We start from the raw sequence: 8455 nt of genomic DNA on the forward strand, positions 1-8455 counted from the left end.
CAGAAGGTTAATAAAGAAACAACTCAACGGTAAGATTGTTGATAATTTTGATAGCCGGATATAAACATCATAGCCTCATTGCTTAGAATTTTTCACATATTTTAAGTTAATATTTGTTATGTCTATCATTACAATTTCTAATACTAATATTGTTTTTGTTAATACTTTGTGAATTGATCGTTGTACTTCGTACATATTTGACAATAACAATTATTTTTAGAATATAGAAACAATTGAAAGTTTATATTTTATGTGTGCGTATCGTAGCATTTGAAGCAAGATATGTTCCTGCAAAGCACGAACACAGAGACTAGTATATTATAAAAGCACAAATATTTCATTCTAAATGTTGAATGATGAAAACATCCTCGAAACGAGAATTTGGGACCAACAAAAGAGCTATAATTTATGGTGGTTACTAAATGTCATTCCTTATAGATTTACAATACACACATGTTCCACAGCTCAAAGTTGATAAGAATTGTTTAAGTGTTCCACTACTTTTTAGTCCTTAAACTTTTTTTTCTCATTTTGCTGATAATTTCAATTGTTGTTTAATATCTCAAAACATTGCTAATAGTCATGATGGCGCCATTATTCTGCAATAATTCACATGTTCTGAGTGATTCCGAACATCTCAGAAGACGAAGTTAAGACGCATATCGAAACTTAATTAGGTGTCGGAGAACTCTAATGCTCGGGACAATCATAGAATGCAATAGTTCAGGACATCCACTCTTTTGAGGTTTAAATTCGACTTACATAATTTACTTTAGTTTTACCAATTACATCCAAGAACTTCAAGCACGTGTAGATCTTCGTGTTGGGTCTGTGCTATTTAGAGATAAAGGAATACTATGACCAATCTAACCAACACTGGAGTATGTGAGGCTCACCAAAGTTGTAGATATTATGTTGGGCCGTACTGGCACGAACCATTCTTACTTAGTCATATAACAGGTAAAAATATAAATAATACCTCGTATATTTTTTTGTCTGAACTAAATAATATTGTATGCAGTAATACCTCATATAATAATTATTTTTTGGATATGTTATTTTTATAAATAAAATGAAAGAATGGAGGAATGAGTAATAGGAGATGGAGGATATATTGGTTGAAGAAGATAGATAAGTTGATAGATGTTTATCCTTAAATCAGAGAGATAAATGATGGTTTATCTATTAAATGATGGATAAATGAAAATAAAGAAAACAAGATATCATTCCCTAATTTAGGGGACATTCCCATTGTCACATATTTTTTTTAAAATATAATAAATAGTGTTCTTTTTGTAGAATATGAAAAGTTGTACTATTTATGTTCTTAATTCTTGTATAGTGACCTATGGTGTAATTTTCTCAAATATAAAAGGAAAAATTATGGGGAGTGTCCATTCGGCAATCTAAGTAACCAAAATTAGCTTAACTATAATTCATTTCTTATCCCAGTTGAACCTTCGGCAATCTAATGTGCCTTTAGGTCTCCCACAATCCTTTGCCCGTCCAAACTATATTTAGCCTGGCTTGGTTTTTTTCCCCACTTTTGCCATTATTTTCCCTTTTTTTTAGCTTGTTATTTCATCTAATTTTATTTACCACCTACTGCACAATTAATTTAAGGAGAAAAACATTCCCTCCATCTGCATCCCCATTTCATTGCCATAAATGTCATGTAGTATAATATAATATTAGTTGAGCAACTTATATATAGCTATACAGAATCTGTACATTGATGATATTCAGCTTCATTTTGAGTTGGTTTCGTTTGTTTATACAAAGCATATACACTATATATACAGAGTATATGTAATGTTTATAAATAACTATACAGAACAGATACATTATCTATACACCGATGATACAATGGGCTACATCGGCTGCAAACTAGATGTGTGAGCCGTATAGATGAGTTATTTCCTCAATATAAAAACCCATCTTACACAATTTTCTGTCTTTTTTATCTACTAATACATAATAACACAAAATGAAACAGCTAGAAACTGATCATGACAACAGGCTTGACTACTAACGAATTAAGAAAGCTCAAGGCTTCTTCGTCTCTTCATCTTTGTAGTCATCTTCATTCTTGTCATATTCTGGAAAAGTGATGTGTTCCAGACTCAACAAAGATCTCTTGTTGTTGGAGTTTCTTAACTCTTTGACACGATATGTGTTGATACTCATCTTCATCCCATTTTTCAAGAGCCTTGTGTGATTCATGCCTTGCTTCTGATGATTGTTATAGTAGTGACCCTTTCCACAATTTTTGTGGGGATAGTTATTTGTGTTAGCAGGGTTGGTGGTGGTGTAGTCTTTGATCATTGATCTTGGTTCACTCAAGTCCTCCAGCTGATTGTTATACTGATGGTCTAAAATCAAATCATAATAAAAGATAGGAGTGTCAAATAGGCGGGTCAAAAACTATTTGGAATGAACTAAAAATTGGGTCATAACTCAACTCACTCAATTTTTATTAAATTTAAATTGTTTAATTGCATAATAAATTTTCTCCCCTTATATTATGGTTTTATATAACACATCTATTAATATATTTATATAAACTTAAGCATACTCAAGGTGGCGTGACATCTCTCCATGGCCAGCCTTTATTTTTCTTTTTTCTCCTTTGTTTTTTTTTTTTTCTCCTTATTTCTCTCCTAAATTTAGCACAATCGAGTAATAAAGAAAAAAGAAATCTGATCCGTTTGCTTTCCCTAACAAAGCCCAAATAGCCAATAAAAGCTGCTAAGGTAAATAGGGATTTGTTTCCTTAAATAAAGCCCACGTAGCTATAGTTCTTAAATGGGAAAATTACAGCCCACTATGCACCATCTATCTTAATTCTGACATGAATAAACATTTGCTATCTCTAGCATGGATTAGCGATGCAAATGAGGGAATAATTAAGAAGAAGATGAAGGATAAATTACAATGATTGGCGAGAACCGCCATTGAATCTATTGGTGGCTGCTAAGAGAAAACAGAACAAAGATAGGAAGTGAAGTGAAAATATAAAATGGAGTTTTGATGAGTTTTTACAGGGAGAATCAAACTTACATGTCTACTTTAAGATATTATATTTAGAGTCTGGAACCTAAATGACCCAAAAAAAGTGGAAATGTACCAAAATACCCAAAAGAAAAGTCCTACCAAAGTACCTTTGATGCAGTAACTTATTGTGTCATTGGACTTCACTATAACGGCTCAGTTATGTCCAATAACGCAGTAAATTATTGCGTTTTTTATTATTTTATTTTATTTTGGGTTAGTTACTCTCTTTCTTTTAAATTTTCATACTTTTTTCGTACTTTGGCCATAGATTAATCATGCTTTGAGACTCCGGAACTTCAATATTTTATACATCACCCGATTTTTTTGTGCTATTAATAATGTAGGCTCAATACATCAAGAATATGCAAAACTTCGGGTCGTAGTTTTAGTGGTTGAAAAGTGCTCGAAGTAAGTTTTTGTTTGAAAACTTGTTATCATTAGCTTTAAGTTTTTTTATTTTTTAGGGTTTAGATCTAAGCGTGTTATTTTTTAGTTAATGCGTAGCTTTATTTCGAATATGTTTCGATTTTTTTATAATTAATTTAGGATGTCACACGAGTTAGTTATAAATAATAACAAAGAGTAAAATAAGATTTATCATTAAGAAATAGATACACAAAAAATATATACTTAACTTATTTATTAATTGTTTATTCCATGCTAATTTGTTAATTAGAAAATTAATCTCTTATTATTTTTTAATTATGTAATTGTTAATCTATTCCTTCAAATTGTTTATCATATGTTAATTGTAAATGTTCTAAGTAGTTATCTAATTTATGTGCGTATTATTTAATTACCGATTAATTAGTTAGTTAATATAATTTCTCGTTAAATGAATTAGTTCGTTATTACTTTAATTGTAGTTAGAAGAATAATTAGTTAGCAATTGTTAATTATGAATTAGTTAGTTAATATATAACACAATTTTTACAATCATGAAATGAATAATGAACGGTAAACTAAATCTTGAATAACGAACGATAAACTAAATCCCGTCGGTACACAGGTTTGAATTTTAACAAACGTCAATATATTCAATATAATTATTTTTTAAAATATATTGACAGGACACCACTCCAGCTTCAGCCTCTCAGCATCCCCTCCATGAAACTACATCAGATTCTGCACAAGACCCACCTCGGGGGCCCTTTCAGAAGCCTACTCATGCACCTGTCGATACACAGGTTTGATTTTTAACAAACGTTAATGTATTCAATATAAATTAAAATTAGTACTAAATTTAATATGTTTTTTCACGTTCGTCCTTCGGCGCCTGCGGTCCCGTATCCCGATGAGGATGATTATGTTGCGATCTTGTCTCCCGATGAGGATGAGCCCATCTGACCGGACATTTGAGCGTACCAGCGGTACGAGATACCAAGAAAAAACACTTTATCGTCAAGAGCACAAAGAAGGGAAGGAGGAGGATTATGACGTAAAGCGTCCTGTTATTAAGAGGAGAAAGGGGCACGGGGACGATAATGAGGGTGGTGGGGATCGTATATACCTTATGCCTCATGGTATTCTAAAGTCTACTACACGTGGGACAGATTGACGATTGTCTATATGTAATAAGTTGTATAGTTTAAGTAACTATTAAGTATATATTTTTTGCATATCTATTAATTATAAAAAAAATCGTAATATATTCGAAATAAAGTTACGCATTAACTAACTCGTGTGACATCCTGAATTAATTATAAAAAAATCGCAATATATTCGAAATAAAGTTACGCATTAACTAAAAAATAACACGCTTAAATCTAAATTCTAAAAAATAAAAAAACTTAAAGCTAATGATAACAAGTTTTCAAACAAAAACTTACTTCGAGCAATTTTCAACCACTAAAACTTCAACCCGAAGTCTTGCGTATCCTTGATATATTGAGACTACATTATTAATCGTACAAAAAAAAAATCGGGTGGTGTATAAAATATTGAAGTTCCAGAGTCTCAAAGCAGGATTAATCTATGGCTAAAGTAAGGAAAATGTGTGAAAAATTAAAAGAAAGAGAGTAATTAAACAAAAAATAAATAAATAGTAATTTACTGCGTTATTGAACTTAACTAAGTCATTACAGTTAAGTCCAATAACGCAATAAATTACTGCGTTAAGGATACTTTGGTAGGACTTTTTTTTTCTTGAGGTATTTTGATTCATTTCCATTTTTTTGGGTCATTTAGGTTTCGGACTCTAAATATAATATCTTAAAGTAGACATGTAAATTTGATTCACCCCATCAAAACTCTATTTTATATTTTCACTTCATTTCCCATCTTTGTCCTGTTTTCTCTTAGCAGCCACCAATCAGATTCAATGGCCGTTCTCGCCAATCATTGTAATTTATCCTTCATCTTCTTAATTACTCCCTCATTTGCATCGCTAATCCATGCTAGAGATAGCAAATGTTTATTCATGTAAGAATTAAGATAGATGGTGCATAGTGGGCTGTAATTTTCCCATTTAAGAACTAGAGAAAAGGTCACTGTGTGTCCAGTCAGCTAAACTAAGCTTACATTTGATCAATATTTGGGCTTAATACCGCAAGTTGTCCTGGCGGCCAAAATTAATGTCAAAAAATGGCCGGCCGACCCAAAATAATGTCAAGGCTGGCCGGCCCAAAAGCCCAGGCGCTTAAAAAAAAGGCTTTTGTGGCGACTAAGTCGCCACTAAAGGGCTGCTACAGAAAAATCAGGCATTTTAGTGACAATTTAAATATCCCAAAACATGTATAATATGTGTATATTTAGTAAGAAATATCCCAAAATATATATAATATGTGTATATTTAGAAAGTATATACAAGAATGATACATTTTTATATACATCTATTAGAATTATATATACACTTTATACAAGAATGATACAGTTTGTTTATACACATATGCTGGAATTACTTATACACTTTATATACAAGAATGATGTAGTTTGTATACATACGCTGGAATTAATTATATACTTTATATACAAGAATGATACAGTTTATATACATATGCTGAAATTAATCATACATTTATTATACATACATTATACGTTAATTATACATTTATTATACAATAATGATATGATTTCTTTTTTACATATACAATAGTGATACATATTATATACCACAATGACACGGTTTCTATGATACATTTTTTATACGTACGATACACTTTCTATACAAGACTGATACAGTTTATATACACATGTTGGAATTATATATACACTTTTTATACAAAAATGATACATATTATATACAAAAACGATACAATTTTCACATTATATATACAAATGATACATATTAAATACAAAAATGATACATACCTTAGTGATTCATATTTTATATTGTTTCTATACATTACAAATAGGTACTGATACATATTTTTATACACAAATGATACATATTATATACAAAAATCGCCTCAAAATTTTTTGGGATATTTCTTACTAAATATACACATATTATACATGTTTTGGGATGTTTAACCTTTAGTGGCGACTTTTTTAATTGTCAATAAAAAGCCTGATTTTTCTGTAGCAGCCTTTTAGTGGTGATTTTTTTTTTGTGTTTGCATTTTCTTATATGTACATGTTAATTTCTTTTAAAGTGTTTAGTAAACTTACTAACTTGTGAATTGTGATAAATAGTTATAAATATGGGTTTGAGTTGGTTAAGAATGAAGATAATTACAAGACTATAATTATTCCAAAATATTACTTTTGGCTGCTAAATATTGAGATCAAATCCTATCTTCTCAATAAACAACAAACAACAACTAAAATATTTTTATTTTTATGGTAATTATTAGTTGTCAGAATCAAATTTATGTAATTTAGTTTTCTAACCTTATTTTAATACTCCTTAAATTCTTAATTACATAAAACTAAAATAAACGTCATTACAATCCAAATTATGAATAAGCGTACAGTAACCCAAAATGTATGCATGTGAATATATATGTATGTTATCTAATCCTAGTTCAGAATCTCTTTTGTCTTTCTTGCATTCACACTGTTATACATAATTTAGACTTGTTCATAGTATCATTTACTCTTGGGGTGCTGGAACTATACGTGTTCATGTCACCTTAAATAGTAAACACCTATCTTCAATATCTAAGGTGACATTCTTTTTGGATTGGAAAACATTTAATTTTACCTCCCGTTATACCATCCGTTCATATGTGCTTCTAAATTTATAATTGGCTGCAAAGAAATTTCAATATATTGCAAAGAAATCATAAAAAGTTTTGACTCTAATTTATTAATTGGCGGCAACCAAATTGCACCGTGAATCTGACCATAATGCAAAGAAGTTTCAATATATTGCAAAGAATCTTAAAAAGTTTTGACTCTAATTTATAATCGGCGGAAACCAAAACATAATATACGATAATATATATCAACTCTGTCTTGATTGACTGTCAAAATCAGTGCCAATTCAAAAGCTATATTTATTATATTCAAAAGAATGTACACATTGACGTGTATGGCTTGAACTCAAAACTCTGCCTCTGCTTTAGAGAAACGCAATAGTAATAGATGACCCACAGAGCATACCTCTAAGTATAGCCATCTCATATCTCCCTGTGAATCCATAGATTTCATTATTTATTTATTTTTAACGTTGTATGTTAGGCTGATTCGAGGTTAATTTGTATACTACAAGTTTTCTATTTTTTTCTTTATCTTAGATGATTAGAAATTATTAAGTAATTAGGATCTTTTTATTGTTTAAAATTTAAAACGAATGATAAGTTTGAAGTTATAGTTTAATTTGTTATTATTTAAAGTGAAAAGACAAGTTTGAAACCATGCACCATGTATCTTTGATTCTTACATGAATAAACAAACATATGATAGTGTACCTGTACATTCTGAAAAGTGAAGTTGCTTTGAATTTTTGGCAGATCCACTGAACAAGTCAAAATATGCTGTACAAGAAAGTGAATGCATTGACGGGAAGGACAAAATATATACGGAAAAAGGGTCAAATATATTCCGGTACTATGAGAAAAGATTTAAATATACCCTTCATTATACTTTCGATTCAAGTATATCCTTATCGTTATACTATTAGTTTAAATATATCCATGTACTATAAGAAAATGTTCAAATATACCCTTCCTCAGTTAAGATTGTCCAAGGTGGACATTCAATTCTACGTGTCACTGATATTGGATGAGGTAGATACCACGTGACATGTCACCTCAGCGCTGCTAACCCATTTTACCTATCTCCCCTATTTCCTTCCCCTCCACCGCTAAATTAACTATCGTCAATGCATTAAAACAGAACTTCTGTGCTTAATTTAATGGTTTGGACAAGAATGACAAATCTCTACACTTACATACACTGTTGATTCAGCCTTAATCAATTAAACAACCATCTTTCTAAAATGTCATGCGCTGGATTA

This window comes from Lycium barbarum, chromosome 1 (genome assembly GCF_019175385.1).
Source record: "Lycium barbarum isolate Lr01 chromosome 1, ASM1917538v2, whole genome shotgun sequence".
Classification (NCBI taxonomy): Eukaryota; Viridiplantae; Streptophyta; class Magnoliopsida; order Solanales; family Solanaceae; genus Lycium; species Lycium barbarum.